This window comes from Heterocephalus glaber, unplaced genomic scaffold (genome assembly GCF_053883595.1).
Source record: "Heterocephalus glaber isolate CG9 unplaced genomic scaffold, H.glaber_assembly_v1.0 deba00001569, whole genome shotgun sequence".
In the NCBI taxonomy this organism is placed as follows: domain Eukaryota; kingdom Metazoa; phylum Chordata; class Mammalia; order Rodentia; family Bathyergidae; genus Heterocephalus; species Heterocephalus glaber.
This window is the reverse complement of record NW_028258354.1, coordinates 3835490-3852684: the sequence shown is the minus strand read 5'-3', so window position 1 is coordinate 3852684 and position 17195 is coordinate 3835490. Positions and strand designations below refer to the sequence as shown.

Below are 17195 nucleotides of genomic sequence, written 5' to 3'. Positions count from 1 at the left end.
GAGCACTCATTCATTTGAAATATAAACATATAAACACCTATGTACACAGACCGCTAAAGCTATAAATTAAAAAAAGTAGATAGTTAATTGAATTCACCTTGGATACATTATTTCTAATCCTTACTGCAACCCTGCAAAACAAGTAGAATTGTCCCTAATTATCCCTAAGGAAAGTGGGCTCAGCAAAATTAAACAATTTATTCAGGACTATACAACCAGCTTTCAACATAGCTGAAAGAATTAAAACCTATACATGTACAGGGCTGGGGATTTAGCTCAGTGGTTCCGCCACCTGCCTCATAAGTGCAAGGTCCCGAGTTCAATTCCTATTATCAAAAAAAAAAAAACCTACACATGTACAAAACTAAGGTATTACAATTCAATATGATTGGTTTGGAATACTGAAGGAAAACTAGAGAAAGTAAGGACTAAAATAGACCAAAGCCTGTAAACATTTGAAATAGTATTTGAAATATTATTCAGCTACATGATGTGCAAATTAAAAAGCAAAAATGTACAAATTAAAAGCTGCAATATTTATTTCCCTGCCAAATTAGCAAACACTTCTTCAACACTCACTGTAAAAGGAACAGAGAAAGAAAATATATACCAAACTATCAGTGGTCATCTAGGTATTAGAATTTTTATTATACTCTTCCATAATGTTCTAGGGCTGGGGATGTAGCTCAGGGGCACAGCGCCTGCCTGGCAAGTGTGATGTCCTGAGTTCAATCCCCAGCACCAAAAAAAAAAATTCTACAATAAGCATGAGTTGCCTTTATAATCATAAAAATAAGCTTTAAAAAAATTGGGTGTATACCATACCATATGTGTAACTTCATCCACGTACACTAGAAAGACAGGGTGGACTGCAAAGGCATTGGGGAAAGATAGGAAGTACATATATAAAGGACTTTAAAAAAGAAAAATAGTCACCACAAACAAATGAGTGGGGGCAGGTTTAGCTATTGGGCTTTTCATTTCTCCTTCGCAGTACTAATTAGGAGCAAAAAGAACAGAAACAGCTTAAATGTCCAATAAGAGGTATAATGGAATACATGCAACCATAGTCTTTTTTTTTTACCATAGTCTTTTTTAATGAAATATTCATTTAAAGTTATTTAAGTTGCAAAACAGTATATACAGTGTGATTCTCTTTTGAATTTTTTTTTACTCTATGCATACAAAGGGTCTGGAAGAATCCACCAAAGTGTTCACCATGGTTGTCTCTGAGTAGATGGGATTTGGGGGTTTTGTGTTGTTTCATTTTTTCCTTGCCTTCATTTTGTAAAGCAAAAATAATTACTTTTTATAGGAAATAGGTTAAAGTTATTTAACTATTTCAGTAACAAATGAAGTTACACATTAAGGTTTACCACCTTTCAGCTTTTTAACTTCTATTGTTGTTGTTTATTGTTTGAGACAGAGTCTTACTATGTAGTTCAAGCTGGTCTTGAACTCACTATGTAGCCCAGGTTGACCTCGAACTCACAGTGATACTCCTGCCTCAGCCTCCCGAGTCTGGGGATTACAGGTGTATATCAACACGCTGGGCTCAGCTTTTTAACTTTAAACGCTATTTTATTTTTTTACAAATAAAATATATATTTATGATCTACAACATGTTTTAAAATATGTATACATTGTGGAATGGCTAACTCAGGTTACTTAAAATATACATCACCTTTCCATTTTTCTAATAACATCTAATCCACTGATTAAGAATCAACAAAAATTCCGTGAGATTATGCCCTTTCCTTAGCCTTCTAATTGCTTGCAAAGTTGGGGGGGGTGGGGAACAGTCCTTACTGTCCTTCCCAAAAATATGCTCAAGTCTGCCAATTCTAACATCCTGCCAGCAACCCTCGCGAGACCAACTGACACGGGTCTCTGGAAGGAGTCGGACCTTGGAAGAGCGTGAAGGCGCGCGGCATTCTGGGAACAGTTACGGTGGCCGAATTGACTTTGTGGCTGTTACCCTGGCAACGGGAGCAAAAGCAGGTTATTTGCACTTGGAGTCCTTAGCCTGAAAGGCGGAGATCCTAACAGGGCTTTGGAGATTCGTGTAAGGGTCTTAAAGGCTCTTTTTTTTTTTTTTTTTTTTTTTTGGTACCAGGGATCGAACTCGGGAATTTGAGCTTGCCAGGCAGGCGCGGTGCCACGGAGCTAAATCTCCGACCCGTAGAGGCCTTTCTAAAAGAAGAGCGTCGTATCCGGAAGTTTTCCAGGAGTGCTCCATAGCCGGAACAGTGGATCCAGGAATCTGGGTCTCGCTCCGTTGTTTCTGGGTCTTGAGAAAGGAAGTGCAGCCCTCTGGCTCCTCACTGTTGCTTCTCTAGTTTTCTAGCTCCTTTTAGAAAATGTAAGTTGAGAGTTTTTGAGTTAATGTGTTCTAATGTTAAAGTAAATTAATCTTTTTTAATCGTGGAAATTTTTTAAAAAGAAAAGCTACTCAGGAATAACGTAAATTTTTCATGTGTCACCTATCAGTTTTTTTCTCTGCATAGATATTGTTTACATAGTCAAGTTGATTTAGAGAAAACCTTTTTCATATATGAACGACCTTCATATATATATATATATGATGACATAATTATGATACTAATATCTTGGCAACAAGAAGGCATTGAGGCCTTAATGTAAATCTATTTGCAGTGAGTTTGGATGCAACATGTCAAGACAATCCTTTAAGAAGTGTGGCTGTAAAGGAAAAGAGAAAGGTCAGTGCCTGAAGAGAATGGCAAGTGAAGAAATTGGAAGATTTCTTTATGGAAGAGTGACCTACTGTTTATTAATACAACAGAAAAAAAGTTGATACTTGCGGTGGTTATTCATTGTCAACAAAAGAATTAAAACCCTCAGCAGCAAAATTCCTCATTAAAGCAATCCTGCCCAGCGAGTACTAAGCAGTCATAAGATAATGCACTGTGAGGAAGAAATAAATGATCTTGTCAAGTTGCACCTTTAATGTACAACTTTAGATATGATGCAGGTGTTCCTGAAAGATTAACAAGGAAGAAGATGCCCTGGAAAATGCATTTCTGAGACATCTACATTTGCTGACTCAGACCCTTTCCTATTTCCTCAATATAAAGACGCCAGCTTCTCCCCGTGACAGAGCAATTCCTCCCTTGGGAACTTACCCACCATCCCTCTTGACATTGTTTTCTGATCTAAGTAAACTCTTGCCTTTATTTTTATTCTAGTCTTGGTAAATTCTTTTACTGCTCACATCACCAGTAATGCTGTCTTGCAGGGCAGTAGTGAGGAAGAGATTAAAGATACTGCCAAAAAAGAGGATAACTGACTGATTACCTAAAGGAACAGGAGGAGATGGGATCCATAGACCAGGTCCATAAATTACCTTAGATTGAAGATAGAACCAGGAAAGAGGATGTCAAAGTCGATATAGCCCATTAAATACTTGGGGAATTATTGTGGGTTACCATATCCCATTCCATACTTTTCTAATGACATTAGGATAATGGTAGCCAGCTGTGCATGTCAGTAGCTGCACCTAAGGGATACAAGCAGTACTTTTTTTTTTTGGTACCGGGGATCGAACTCTGGTCCTTGCACTTGTGAGGCAAGCAGTGAAACCACTGAGCTAAATTTCCGGCCCCCAGAAAGCAATCTTTGCCTTCACCCATTTGATACTGAAAGGGAATTTTTAGGCAGATGGATATATGTCTAACAAAAAATAACTAAATTAGACAACTATGAGTTAACTATGTTATTAAGCAACCATGGGTTAACTAGGTAACTATGCTGTTTGTAGAATGTACAAGAGTAGCCATGACAACTTCTGTAATTTATCACCACAGGAGCATAACCAACTCAGAAAGTCCTACTCTAGAGCTCTTTTCTCTGCCCCACCACCCACCCCCGCTTTGTGTAAACACTGTTTGCTATATTCCCAGGGAAATGCCAATGGAATTAAGCCTCATATGTAAAAAATGTCAAACAACTAACCAACCAAAGACTGCCAAATACTCTGCTTCTGGTTCTGTACCTCCTGCTTGCAACCCTATAAAACTGCTGGCCCGCCAATATCCTGAGCCTGACGTCTTTGGGAACAATCCCAGTCAGGTCCATTGACAAGAGTTGTACACTGCCTCCCGCCTCCCTGGGTGTCTTCCTTTCCTGGATTCAATTTGCTACAACAATACTACCGGTGGGGAATTTAGCTCAGTGGTTCCGCTGCCTGCCTTGAAAGTGCAAAGTCCTGAGTTCGATCCATGGTACCAAAAAAAAAAATTGGGGGGCCAGGGATTTAGCTCAGTGGCACCATGCCTGCCTCAAAAGCGGAAGGTCCTGAGTTCAGTCCCCAATAAAAAAATATGACCCAAGGCAAGGTGTCTACACCTGTGAAAAGTGTCAAATTGAGATTTTTACTCATATAATGCTCCCTGTAACTTTTTTGTATATATATTTCTGAGCATCATGGGGGGTAAAATACACCCATACCATTCTTCTCTTCTGCAAACATCTAATTTTCCATAATGGAAAATTAGATGTGGCTCACAGTAGCTGTGTCTGGGGAAAACAGGAACTCATCTGTGTATTCACCCATTTGGCAGATGAACAGTAAGGTGTGTATAGGAGCTCCAAAGCAGCAACAGGTGAATTTTATGCATGAAATGCTCATTGTTTATAGCAGCACAATTTGTAATAGTTAATCTTAGAAACAGCCCATAAAGACCCAATCCAAAAATGGGCATCTGAAATGAATAGACACTTCTCAGATGAAAAAGTAGAAACAGCAAATAAATATATGAGAAAATGTTCAACATCACTGATCATTTGAAAAATGCAAATTAAAACAATGCTGAGATTCCATCTCCTCCAGAAAGAATGGCGATTATCAAGAATTCAACCAATAACAAATGCTAGTGGGGCTGTGAGGAAAAAGCAAGCCTTCTCCACTGTTGGTGGGAGTGTAGACTGGTGCAACCACCATGGAAATTAGTGTGGAGATTCCTCAAAAAACTAAAACTAGAGATTCCATCTGACCAAGCTATTCCCTTTCTTGGTGTCTTCCCAAAAGAATTAAAAGGATCATACTACAGAAATATATGTACAACCATGTTTATAGCAACACAATTTATAATACCTAAATTTTGGAAACAGACCAAATGCCCATCAACTGACAAATGAATAAAGAAGATGTGAGGTTTTTTACACAATGGAGTACTACTCAACCATAAAGAAGGATGATCTTGAGACATTTATAGCTAAATGGATGCCCCTTGAACCATACTCTTAAGTGAAATAAATTGGACACACATGTTTAAATATCACATTGTTTCTCTGGTGTGAGAAATCAAAAGCAGAAATAAGGACTAAAATGTATAATAGATATTGGGAAATGGAAAGAAAATATTCAAGTGGAATGGGGAACAAGGGATAGGGAGGGGGGAAAGGAAGGAAGTGACAAGAAAAAAAGAATAGAAGGGAAACAAAGCTTTTGTGCACAGGGAGGGTAGGGTGCTTGGGGGGGGTGGAAAAAAGAGGTGGGTTGTGTTGTGTACAGGTGCAAGTTCTCTATGATGGTGTTGTCATTATGTATGCCTAAAATGTACCAATAAATGTTTCACTATTAAAAAAGAAAGAAACAGCCCAGATGCCCTTCAACAGATGAGTGGATAAAGAAAATGTGTTTTTTATATACCATAAAGTACTATTCTGCCATAAAGAATGATAAATTTGGGACATTTTTAGGTAATTGGATGCACTTTTTTTTGTTTTGTTTTGTTTGGATACCCAGGATTGAACTCCGGACCTTGCATGGCAGGCACCAGAACCACTGAGCTAAATCCCTCGCCCAATTGGATACACTCTGAGACTCTAATTTTAAGTGAAATAAATCACACATGCACACACACACACTCACACACATGTTTAAATATTCCATTGTATGGGCTGGAGATTTAGCTCAGTGGTTCCACCGCCTGCCTCACAAGCGCAAGGACACAAGTTTGATCCCCAGTACCAAAAGAAAAAAATTAATAAATAAATATTGCATTATTTCTCTTGTGTGAGAAACCCAAAGGGTAAATAAGGACCAAAATGGATGACAGATATTGGGAAGTAGGAAGAAAATGCTCAAATGGGAAAGGGAACAAGGTGGGGGTTGGAGGGAAAAGGGAAAAAAAAGAATAGAAGGAAAAAATGGAAACAAAGCTTTGGTAAATGAGGAGAAGAGGGCTAAAGGGAGGGCAGAGGAATGGGGAAAAACAAGAATGATATATTATGTACAAGTTTAAAAAAAAGAGTATCCTCAATTTTTCTAGGAAGGGAATGTAGAGGTGCAGTCTTATTGACTACCCTAGTACACGATCAGTGGGATACTTTGAACCTTTAAAATGATTATATAGAAAACTAATGATAGGGAAATATTTGTGAAATGTATTGAGAAAAAATGGGTTACAAAAGCAGTGAGTAAACTGGTTTCTACCATATGGTGCCAGTTTTTTAACTGCACTGCTTTTTGTTTATCTGTATTCTACATAATAAATATACCTTATAGAGAAAATAAAATATTAAAGATGTGGATAAGGTTATAAGTGGGGTAGGAAGCTGGGGAAATGTACCCTGCCTTGAAGTAGATATAGACTCTCCATGAAGCAAGAAATGAAAGGAAATAAGCAGCTTTAACAAATTTTACAAACTATTTTTTAAAAGATGTTTTTAGCCAGGTGTGGAGGTGCACACCAGTAATCCCAGCACTCCAGCTGAGGCAGGAGAATCACCAGGATTTGGAGGCCAACCTGGACTACAGAGAGAGACCCTATCTCAAAAATCCAACTGAACAAAAAATTATATGTTTTATGGATTTGTATTACTCACTCATGTCCCACATCTCTCACAAAAGATTGAATGTGCTTAGAAAAAGATATACACTATAATAGCAGAAAATGACTGAAGGAGAAGGCCCAGACAAAAAATAATTAGAAAACAAAATAAACCCAGAGATATTAATATTAATACTCCCAAAAATTCATTCCAAAAGTTCCTGTGTACTTGCCAGAGGGTTGCCACAAATTGAATTCTGACATGCCTGGCAACTAAAGCAAAGCCTTTCAAACCTCCTGCCAAAAACCAATTTCAGAGGATATTTGCAATTTCCATGAAGTTGCATGAGTTATTAGTTAGAAGAGCCAGGCATGGTGGTGCACACCTGTAATCCCAGCACTTGGGAGGCTGAGGCAGAAGGATCAACACGAGTTCGAGGCCAGCCTAGGCTACAAAGTAAGTTCAGGCAGGGCCAGCCTGGACTACAAAGCGAGACCCTGTCTCAAAACAAACAAACAAAATATTATTAGTTAGGGTCTAAGGAAAAATCCATGACCAACTGAGGCCATGACCTCTGAACCTCAACTTCACAGGGGCATATTGTACACAGAAGTAACATTTATCAAAATGTTTTTTTGTTTTGTTGGTACCGGGGATCGAACTCTGGTCCTTGCGCTTGAGCAGCAGGCAGCGAAACCGCTGAGCTAAATCCCCCGCCCTTATCAAAATGTTAATAATGGAATTCTCTGGTGGATTTCAAGTGAATTTCAAGCTTATATAATGTGAGAAAGTATATGAAGTCCCATATTCTACACAGCTTCAACTCAGCAATTGTATTTCACACACGTTCCTCCCCACTGCCTCCTCAATCCTAATATTTTAAGCAAATCGAAGACATTTTCTGTAGTTTAATAAATACTCCTAAAAAAGACAAGGATTTTTCTGAACACAATCTCTGTACCATTATCATTCTCTAAAAATCTTAATTCCCTAATAAAATCAATTATATTTGCTCAATGTTCTAATTTTGTTGGTGGATGATACTGTGGTCCAGTGGTTCCAGGTTCTTTCTGTTGCTCCAAAAGAGTGGCTGGGACAACAAATGAACAGATAAACCTAACTTTTACTAAAAATAAAGAAAGGAAAAGAGAAGAGCAAGAGCAAGAAGAGATACATTCTGCAACCAGGACAAGCCACTGCAGAAACAGGAGGCTAGCAGAACAGGAAGATCACAGTGGCAGAAAGACATCAAAATGGCCCTGAAGTCAATGGCTGCTGCCTTTTATGTTTTCTTATATCTGGTCCCTTGGAAGATGTTCTGTGCACTTACCTCAGCTGTGATTGCACATCACACTTGATTACCCAGCCTCTGTTCATGTTCTTTGTAACTGACTGGTTACATTCCGTTGTTTAGCCTTCTTTTAGGTTTTTCATGACTGACAAGTTACATTCTGTCCTCCAGCCAGCCTATTATGCCCTAATCTTCTGCCTCAATTCTCCTAATTGTCTTTTTGAATTGTTTTATAGATTGAGATTCATACATTAAAATTTGTTCATTTACTTTTTCAATCCCTAGATTCTCTTGCTCTTTTTTTTTCTTATAATTAATTTGAGGAAGTAATTCAGTTGTTTCTTCTAACCGTTAGGAGTTTAGGAGTAGGCCTGACTCTAACATTTACACCCTGAGCAATGGTACACATGGAAATCCAAATACCATAAACCTAAATATTTAAAAATCCTTAACTCGGGCCAGGGATTTAGCTCAGTGGTTCCAGTGCCTGCCTTGCAAGCGCAAGTTCCCGAGTTCGATCCCTAGTACCAATAAATAAATAAATAAAAGTCCTTAACTCAGGCTAACAGTTAACTATGTTCTATACTCCTACCTTGGCATATATACCCTTAATGCTACAGAAGGTCAAATTTAAATTTAGAATTCTCAGTCTACTTAGAATTCCTCACTGGATTGTGGCTGCACAGGAAACTGGCACCTGGCTCACAACGTGTACTCATTCTCCTCCCACCCCTGGCTCCATCTCAGTTTCAAGGACACACCAGCCTATGTGTCCAAGCTCAATCTACAACCTCTTCAGACAGCCTCAGCTGGCCACATACTCTACTATTGGGAGGATGAACTTAGGAATGGGCCCATGCAGGTCCTGGAAATAGGCATAAGGTTGTATAGGCTGGGAAATTCAGGTCCCAGTTATCTAGAACATGGTTTATAAGATGAGACATTCTTGGTGAATGTATCCCATGGACTCCTCTGCCCATCTGGAGTACCCCTGCTAGAGGATAGCCAGAGAGAGGCTGCTTACCTAAGCTGAAACACCAAAATTCCCCGCAGTGTGAGTTTCACTGATCACAACCCCAAAATATCATTAAACAAGTTTTTTTGGTTCCTTCTATGTCCTATAAATTAATGCTTAAATCTAGGCAATTATCAGGTTCAAGTCTAACATTTTTAGAAATATTTTGTAGGCAAATGTTGTGTAATCCATTCAGGGGCCATATAAAATCTTTTTTTCATAGCATTGTAATTAAGATTGTTTTTTGTTTGTTTGTTTGTTTGTTTGTTTTGCTTTTGGTACCGGGGACTGAACTCAGGACCTTTTGCTTTCAAGGCAGGCAGTGGAACCACTGAGCTAAATCTCCAGCCTATAATTAAGATTGAATAAAATGCAAAGCTCATAACTGTTCAGTTACTGTTAACAATGGTGTATAGCCATGTAGTTTCTTTCCAAAATAAAATGGAATATTTCTATCACCCCTAGAAAGCTCTCTCAGTTCCCCATTACCCCAGATCCACCCACTTTCTCACTTCCATCATTATAGTGTCTTAGTCCACCCATGCTCCTACAACAAAATATCCTAGAATGGATAATTTATAAGTAACACAAATTTATCATTGTAGTAGGAGTCAGATTCCATAACTGCTTCCAAGAATTACACCTTGCTGGTGCATCATGACAAGGTGAAAGGGACAAACACTGTCCTCACGTGGCAGAAGAGATGGAAGAGTCAGGCAACCCTCTTCAGCACCACATTCACCATGGAGAGCCCTCATGATTTACCTCCCAAAATGCCCACCTTCTGGTGCCATCAGAGTAGAGAAACACATTCTAACTATAACAGGTAGTTTTGCCTATTTGGGGACTTCATGTAAATGGGAAACAATGTGTACTCTTTATGTCTTGTCACTTCAACCTAAGAAAATATTTTTTAAATTTATCCATGTTCCACTCTGCTGTTTTCATGGTAGCCAGAGAGGCTCCGCTGTGCCTCTTCCAGGGAGTGAGCTTCAATGCAAGCCTGAAGAAAAAGCACTTTCTTTCTCCTGGCCACAGCCTATCAGTTATACCAAAATACCACTCTGAGAAACAGTATTCAGGAAAGCCTAGATGAGCTCATATAGGGCTTCCTAAATGCTACAGGTTCTGTGATAATATGTGGGTTTTTGCATTGAATGATGTTGAGTTAAGAGAGGAAGCAGAATTTACTAAAGTGGATAAAGTAAAATTTGTAGCCTAGGATGGGAAAAACACTGGCTCCAACACTCAGAAGAAATAGGGGGAAAAAATAGCTTTTTGATGCCATCTCCTGCTGCCATTCATCACTTTTCAAAGAAAAGCATAGAAAAAACTTTTTTTCTAGTATTGCAGAAAGGACCACACACTGTGCTATACTAACAGAGAATTCCAATAGAAAAAAAATGCTTATATTTCTGTTCTCTTACATTATCTTTACTATAAAGCTTGAAGAAACATAACTTGGTTTTTGGTGGTTTTTTTTGGTACCGGAGATCAAACTCGGGTCCTTGTGCTTGTGCAGCAGGCAGCAAAACCACTGAGCTAAATCCCTGGCCCAACATAACTTTGTTTTAATGACAAATCAAAGGTGGTTGCCTTCCTAAGAACATTCTTTAATAAACACATTTTTTTTTTTGGTACTGGGGATCGAACTCAGGTCCTGGCGCTTGAGCAACAGGTGGCATAACCACTGAGCTAAATCCCAGGCTCAATAAACACATTTTAAAAACTCAAAAATAAAAAAAAATTATCCATGTTGTTATCCCTTTTTTTTGATATGTAGTATTCCATCAAATGAATATACCATAATTTATGTAGTCTCTTTTTTATGGACATCTGTCAACCCACATATTCTTGTTAGGGCATTTTTTTGTACACATATTTTCTTTCCCTAAAGGACAATTTACTGGACCATATAACTATTTAGCATTACCAACACCAGCTGACCAAGGAGTGTGGCACTCCTTCCAATACCATTCCATCCTAATGGAAAACTTCTTTGTTTCATTATCATGGCCAAATGTTTGTGACAGGCTGAACAGCCTGAAAGGAGGAATCTTGATTAGTCTAAATCAACCATGTCTAAGTCTAAGTCAACCATGATAATTACCATTTCCCTTGCCCACTCTGCCAATGAGATGTAAGGGGAAGTTGGTTGGAGACCTTCTGCAGAAGTTTTTCCTTACTCCAAAAAGGAACACATGATAGGGACAATTCACTTTCTTTTTTTGGTACCAGGAATCGAACACTGGACCCTGCACTTGCAAGGCAGGTGACAGAACCACTGAGCCAAACCCCCAGCCTGGACAATTCACTTTCAATCTCCACATCTTGTCAACCCCTGAGGTTACTGGAGCTATAGCAGCCAATTTGGAATCATGAAAGAAGCCAACCTCAGAGAGATAACCAACAGGCTAAAGTGGCAGACAGAAAGATGTGAAGAACCTGAGTCTTTGAGGAGGCTGAGGAGGGAAAGCCCTCGCTCCAGATTATTGTTACATGTCAGAATAAAATTTGAACAAATTTGATTGGGTTTTCTACTACTCTTAACCAAAAGCATCACAAATACCTGACTCAAGAGTAGCCAATCCCTAGGCTGACCTGTTGTAGCAAACTGCAAGGTGTCACTTGTTCATATTAATACTAAAGCACAGACCTAAGGCCCACATGCATCTGTTTAAATCCAGAACCACTCTCCAGCTCTAGGTATCTGAGGCCTAATCCCAGTATATCTCCTATTTGTAGAATGCCAGGAAAATTTGTCCCCCTTATAATTACCATCTTTAGAGCTACAGTCACCTCAAGGTAACCCAGATGGTATGGTCAGCGAGGCCCAACGGACCCTGAACCAGCCAGGAGAGGCCAGTGTCAGCAGAGGTGGATGAGACCAGGCCCAAAGCATCTGCTGCAGCCCATGACGTCCCAGGAAGCTGCTAAAAACCCAGCTGTACAGCAGGCAGAAACCTGAAGAGTAAAGGAAGCCCAAACTTTTGGATGCCCCTTAGTGTGAGGCCCTTCACAGATGTTCTGGGAGTAACCCAACAAACGTCAGGGGGACCTTCGTACTGTCACTATGGACTCAGTGCTCAGACTGTGCCCTGCCCCCCAGGACCTGTGATGTCTCTGCTGTAGGAATTCTACCGTATTGTGTTCTTCCTCTCCTGAACAACCATTTAAAGGTTTTTCAAAGAGAAAGAACTCTCGCCATGTAATTAATAGTATGCTCAAGACCTTTTAGAGCTACATAGATTTGTCATGATTGTTGTCTTATTGAAACTGTATGTGATCGATAAAGTCTTTCCCTTACTCCAAAAAAAGAAACATTTTATTCCCCCCCCAAAAAAAATAATTACCACCTGCAGAGGAGCAGAGCCCCACCCAGTGCTGAGGAGGTAAGCCTTTAGGCCCACCGTACCACCACCCCCCCCCAGCACAGAGGACTAGAGGCCCCTAGTGCTGAGCAGCTGAGCCTTTCGGACTGCTGTACCACTGCCCCCAGCTCAGAGGAGCAGAGCTGACCCCAGCACTGAGAAGGTGAGCCTCGCAGGTGCCAGCAGCACAAACACACCTCCCGGGCGTGAAATGAGAAGACACATAAACGAGTCTCAAAACCAGACTTCCAGATCACCTAAAGTAACCCCAAAGGGAAACAAGATGGAACAATCTGATAACCAACTGGAGTCCCTGAACTGGCAACAAAAGAGGATCTGAAAAAAATGAAATCAGAAATAATTTCTCAGATAACAGCAGAGATTGTGCCCATAGTCCAAGACATGATTAATAAATCTAGAGAAGACACAGATAAAAAAATAGAGGAGCTGAGGAACATGATGGAATCCCAACATAGGAAACAAATGGAATCCATAAAACAGATGCAAGCAGATTTCCAGGAGATTAAAAACTCCATTGAAAGTCTATGCAGCAGAATGAGCCAATGTGAAGACAGAATTTCAGATATAGAAGATAAGATTGCAATTAGTAACCAGGAAAAGAAAAATTTCTTTAAAATTGTAAGGGACCACAAGAAATCAATCCAGCAGCTGCTAGACAATGCAAAGAAGAATAACATAAGACTGATTGGACTCAACAAAGAAACAGGAGAGAGTGCAGATGACAAAAAAAAAACTGTTCACAGAAGTGACAGCACAAAACTTTCCAAGCAGAGGAAAAGAACTTGATGTACAGATAAGTGAGGCATACAGGACTCCAAATAGCCTTGATCAAAAAAAAATCTACACATAGGAATATAATAGTTAAGATTCCAGAAACCCAACAGAAGAACAAAATTCTACAAGCAGTTAGAGAAAAGAAACAGATCACATACAAAGGAAAGCCCATCAGAATCACAGCAGACTTCTCAATGCAAACCCTCAAGGCAAGAAGAGTTTGGAGTGACGTATTGCAAGACCTGAAAGAAAACAGCCCCCAACCCAGACTAATGTACCCTGCAAAACTATCTTTCAAAATTGATGGAGGAATAAGATACTTTCATGACAAAGAGCACCTTAGGAGCTTCATGAATACCAAAGCAGCACTCCAAAAAATTTTAGACAATATCCTAGAAAAAGACAATGAGGATCACAACTACAGGAAGCCCAGCACAATGAATTCATCAGGCACAACAAGAAATTAAATGTAAATGGGGAGAATCCAACAAAAAGAAAAAGTCATGACAATGATAAGTCAATATGTATCAGTTATATGGGGCCGGGGATTTAGCTCAGTGGTTCCGCCACCTGCCTTGCAAGCAGAAGGATCCAAGTTTGATCCCTGGTACCAAAAAAAAAAAAAAAAAATATATATATATATATATATATATATATATATATATATGTATGTATGTATCAGTTATAACCATCAATGTTAATGGTCTCAATTCACAAGTCAAAAGAAATTGAATGGCAGAATGGGCCAAGAAGCAAGATCTAACAATATCTTGCATACAAGAAACATAGGTAATTCGAAAAGAAACTCAGACTGAAAGTTAAAGGATAGAAAACAATACTCCATGCAACAGAAACCTGAAAAAAAAGCAAGAGTAGCTATCCTCTTTGCAGATCAAGTAGATTTCAAACCAACACTGATTAAGAGAGACAAAGAAGGACACTACCTCCTTGTAAATGGAACAATCCAAGAGGAAGAGATGACAAACATTAATATATAAGCACCAAACACTAGTGCACCCAATTATATAGAACAAATATTAACAGACATGAAAAATCAAATAGGCACTAATACGATACTAGTGGGGGACTTCAATACCCCACTGTCACAAATAGATAGATCAACTAGACAAAAAACAAGCAACAAAATACTAGAACTCAATCAAACTCTTGAACAAATGAACTTAACAGATGTTTACAGAGTGTTCCACCCCACAAAATCAGAATACACATTCCTTTCCACTGCACACGGGTCATTCTCCAAGATAGACCACACACTCGCTCACAGAACATGTTTAAGTAAGTGCAAAGGAATTGAAGTTATCCCCTGTATATTATCAGACCATAGTGTGATGAAATTGGAGATCAATAGCAAAAGAAACCACAAGAATTTCATCAACACATGGAAATTGAACAACACACTTCTGAATAATCAGTGGGTCACAGAGGAGATTAAAGAAGAAATCAGGCAGTTCCTACAATTAAATGACAATGACAATACAACATATCGGAATCTATGGGACACAATGAAAGTAGACTTATGAGGGAAATTCATAGCAGTCGATATTCATATGAGGAAAACAGAGCAACTCCAATTAAACAATCTGATGCTGAACCTTAAGCTTCTAGAAAAAGAAGAGCAAGAAAAATCCAAAGCTCATACAAGGGAGGGAATTATTAAGACCAGAGCAGAAGTCAATGCAATGGAGACTAAGAGAATGATACAAAAAATCAATGAAGCCAAGAGTTGGTTCTTTGAAAGAATCAACCAAATTGACAAACCCTTAGCCAACCTTATCAGAAAAAGGAAAGAAAAAGGCCCAAGTCCATGCAATTAGGAATGAAAGGGGTGAAATTACAACAGACTCAGCAGAAATCCAGGGGATCGTCAACACCTACTTCCAGAACCTATACGCCAATAAGATGGACAACACAGAAGAAATGGACAGATTCCTAGATACATATGAATTACCAAAGTTGAACAAAGAAGACCTAAAATTCTAAGCAACCTAATATCAATCAATGAAATTGAAAATGTAATTAAAAACTTACCAACTAAGAAAAGCCCAGGTCCTGATGGCTTCACTGCTGAATTCTACAAGACATTTAGAGAGGAACTACTGCCACTACTGTTTAAACTCTTCAATGAAATTGAAAGGGAATCAGTACTCCCGAATTCATTCCTGGAAGCAAGCATCACCTAGATCCCCAAAGCAGAGAAAGACCCAACTGAAAAAGAGAGCTATAGGCCAATCTCACTAATGAACATAGATGCAAAAATCCTTCATAAGACACTGGCAAATAGAATGCAGAAGATCATCAAGAAGAACATATACCCTGGCCAAGTGGGATTCATCCCAGGGATCCAGGGGCGGTTCAACATACACAAATCAATCAATGTAATACACTATATCAATAGAGCCAAGGACAAAAGCCATATGATCATCTCAACAGATGCAGAAAAAGCACTCAACAAAATCCAACATGCATTTATGATAAAAACCCTACAAAAAATTGGAATAGATGGTTTCTACCTTAATCTGATGAAAGCCGTCTATGAAAAACCAACAGCCAATATCATACTAAATGGTCAAAAACTGAAATCCTTCACACTAAAATTGGGAACAAGACAAGGAGTTCCACTATCACCACACCTGTTCAATATAGCTTTGGAAACATTAGCCACAGCAATTAGACAAGAGAAAGAAATAAAAGGAATAAAGATAGGAAATTAAGAAGTCAAATTGTCATTATTTGCAGATGACATGATACTCTATATAGAAGACCCCAAGAACTCCACCAAAAGTCTTCTAGACTTAATAACCAAATTCAGTCAAGTAGCTGGTTACAAGGTCAACACACAAAAATCAATACCTTTCCTCTACATGAACAACAAACTCACTGAGAGAGAAATAGGGCAAACAATTCCTTTCACAAGAGCACCCAAAAAACTGAAATACCTAGGAATCAACCTAACAAAAGAAATCAGTCATCTGCTCTGAAAACTATAGCACTCTGAAAAGAGAGATTAAAGATGATATCAGAAAATGGAAAGATATCCCTTGCTCCTGAGTAGCAAGGATCAAAACAGTGAAAATGGCCATATTTCCAAAACTGCTATATAGATTTAATGCAATCCCAATTGAAATTCCACCAGCATGCTTCGTGGACCTTGAGAAAACAATCCAAAAATTCATTTGGAACAAGAAGAAACCTAGAATAGCAAAAGCAATTCTAGGCAACAGTGACATGGCAGGGGGTATCACAATCCCCAACTTGATACAAAGCTACTGTGATAAAAGACAGCATCGTACTGGCAAAGAAACAAACCTGAGGGTCAGTGGAACAGATTAGAAGAGGCAGAAACAACGCCAGACACACTCAGCCACCTCATCTTCAACAAAGGAGCTGAACATCCTCACTGGAGGAAAGATAGCCTTTTTAATAAACGGTGCTGGAAAAATTGGGTTTCAACTTTCCAAAGATTAAAACTATACCTATATCTCTCATCATGCACTAAACTAAAATCAAAATGGATTAAACATCTAAACATTAAAACAGAAACACTGAACCCGCTGGAACAGAGGTTAGGAAGAACTCTTGAAGACACTGGTGTAGGAAAACATTTTTTTTTTTCATGGTACTGGGGATCAAACTTGGGTCCTTGTGCTTGTGCAGCAGGCAGCGAAACAACTGAGCTAAATCCCCAGCCCCTGTAGGAAAAGGTTTTATGAAGAAAACTTCTGTTGTCCATGAACTAGCACAAACAATCAACAAGTGAGATATCTTCCTAATAAAAAGCTTCTGCACAGCAAGAGAGACCACCAACAGTGTGAAGAGACAACCCACAATGTGGGAAAAAATTTTCACCTGCCGTTCCTCAGACAAATGTCTGCTATCTAGAGTCTATAAAGAACTTTAAAAAATCAGA

General features: G+C 39.0%; 1 long non-coding RNA gene and 1 pseudogene across 1 annotated transcript; both read left to right on the top strand.

Moving 5' to 3' along the window:
* The first annotated feature begins 2187 nt into the window (after positions 1-2187).
* Positions 2188-3200, top strand: LOC110345146 (uncharacterized). The gene is made up of 2 exons (XR_002388278.2): positions 2188-2362; positions 2656-3200. It is a non-coding gene; the product is annotated as an uncharacterized LOC110345146 (long non-coding RNA).
* A 6644-nt stretch (positions 3201-9844) lies between these two features.
* On the top strand, positions 9845-10362 carry LOC110345139 (transcription initiation factor IIA subunit 2 pseudogene; annotated as a pseudogene).
* Positions 10363-17195: the final 6833 nt, after the last annotated feature.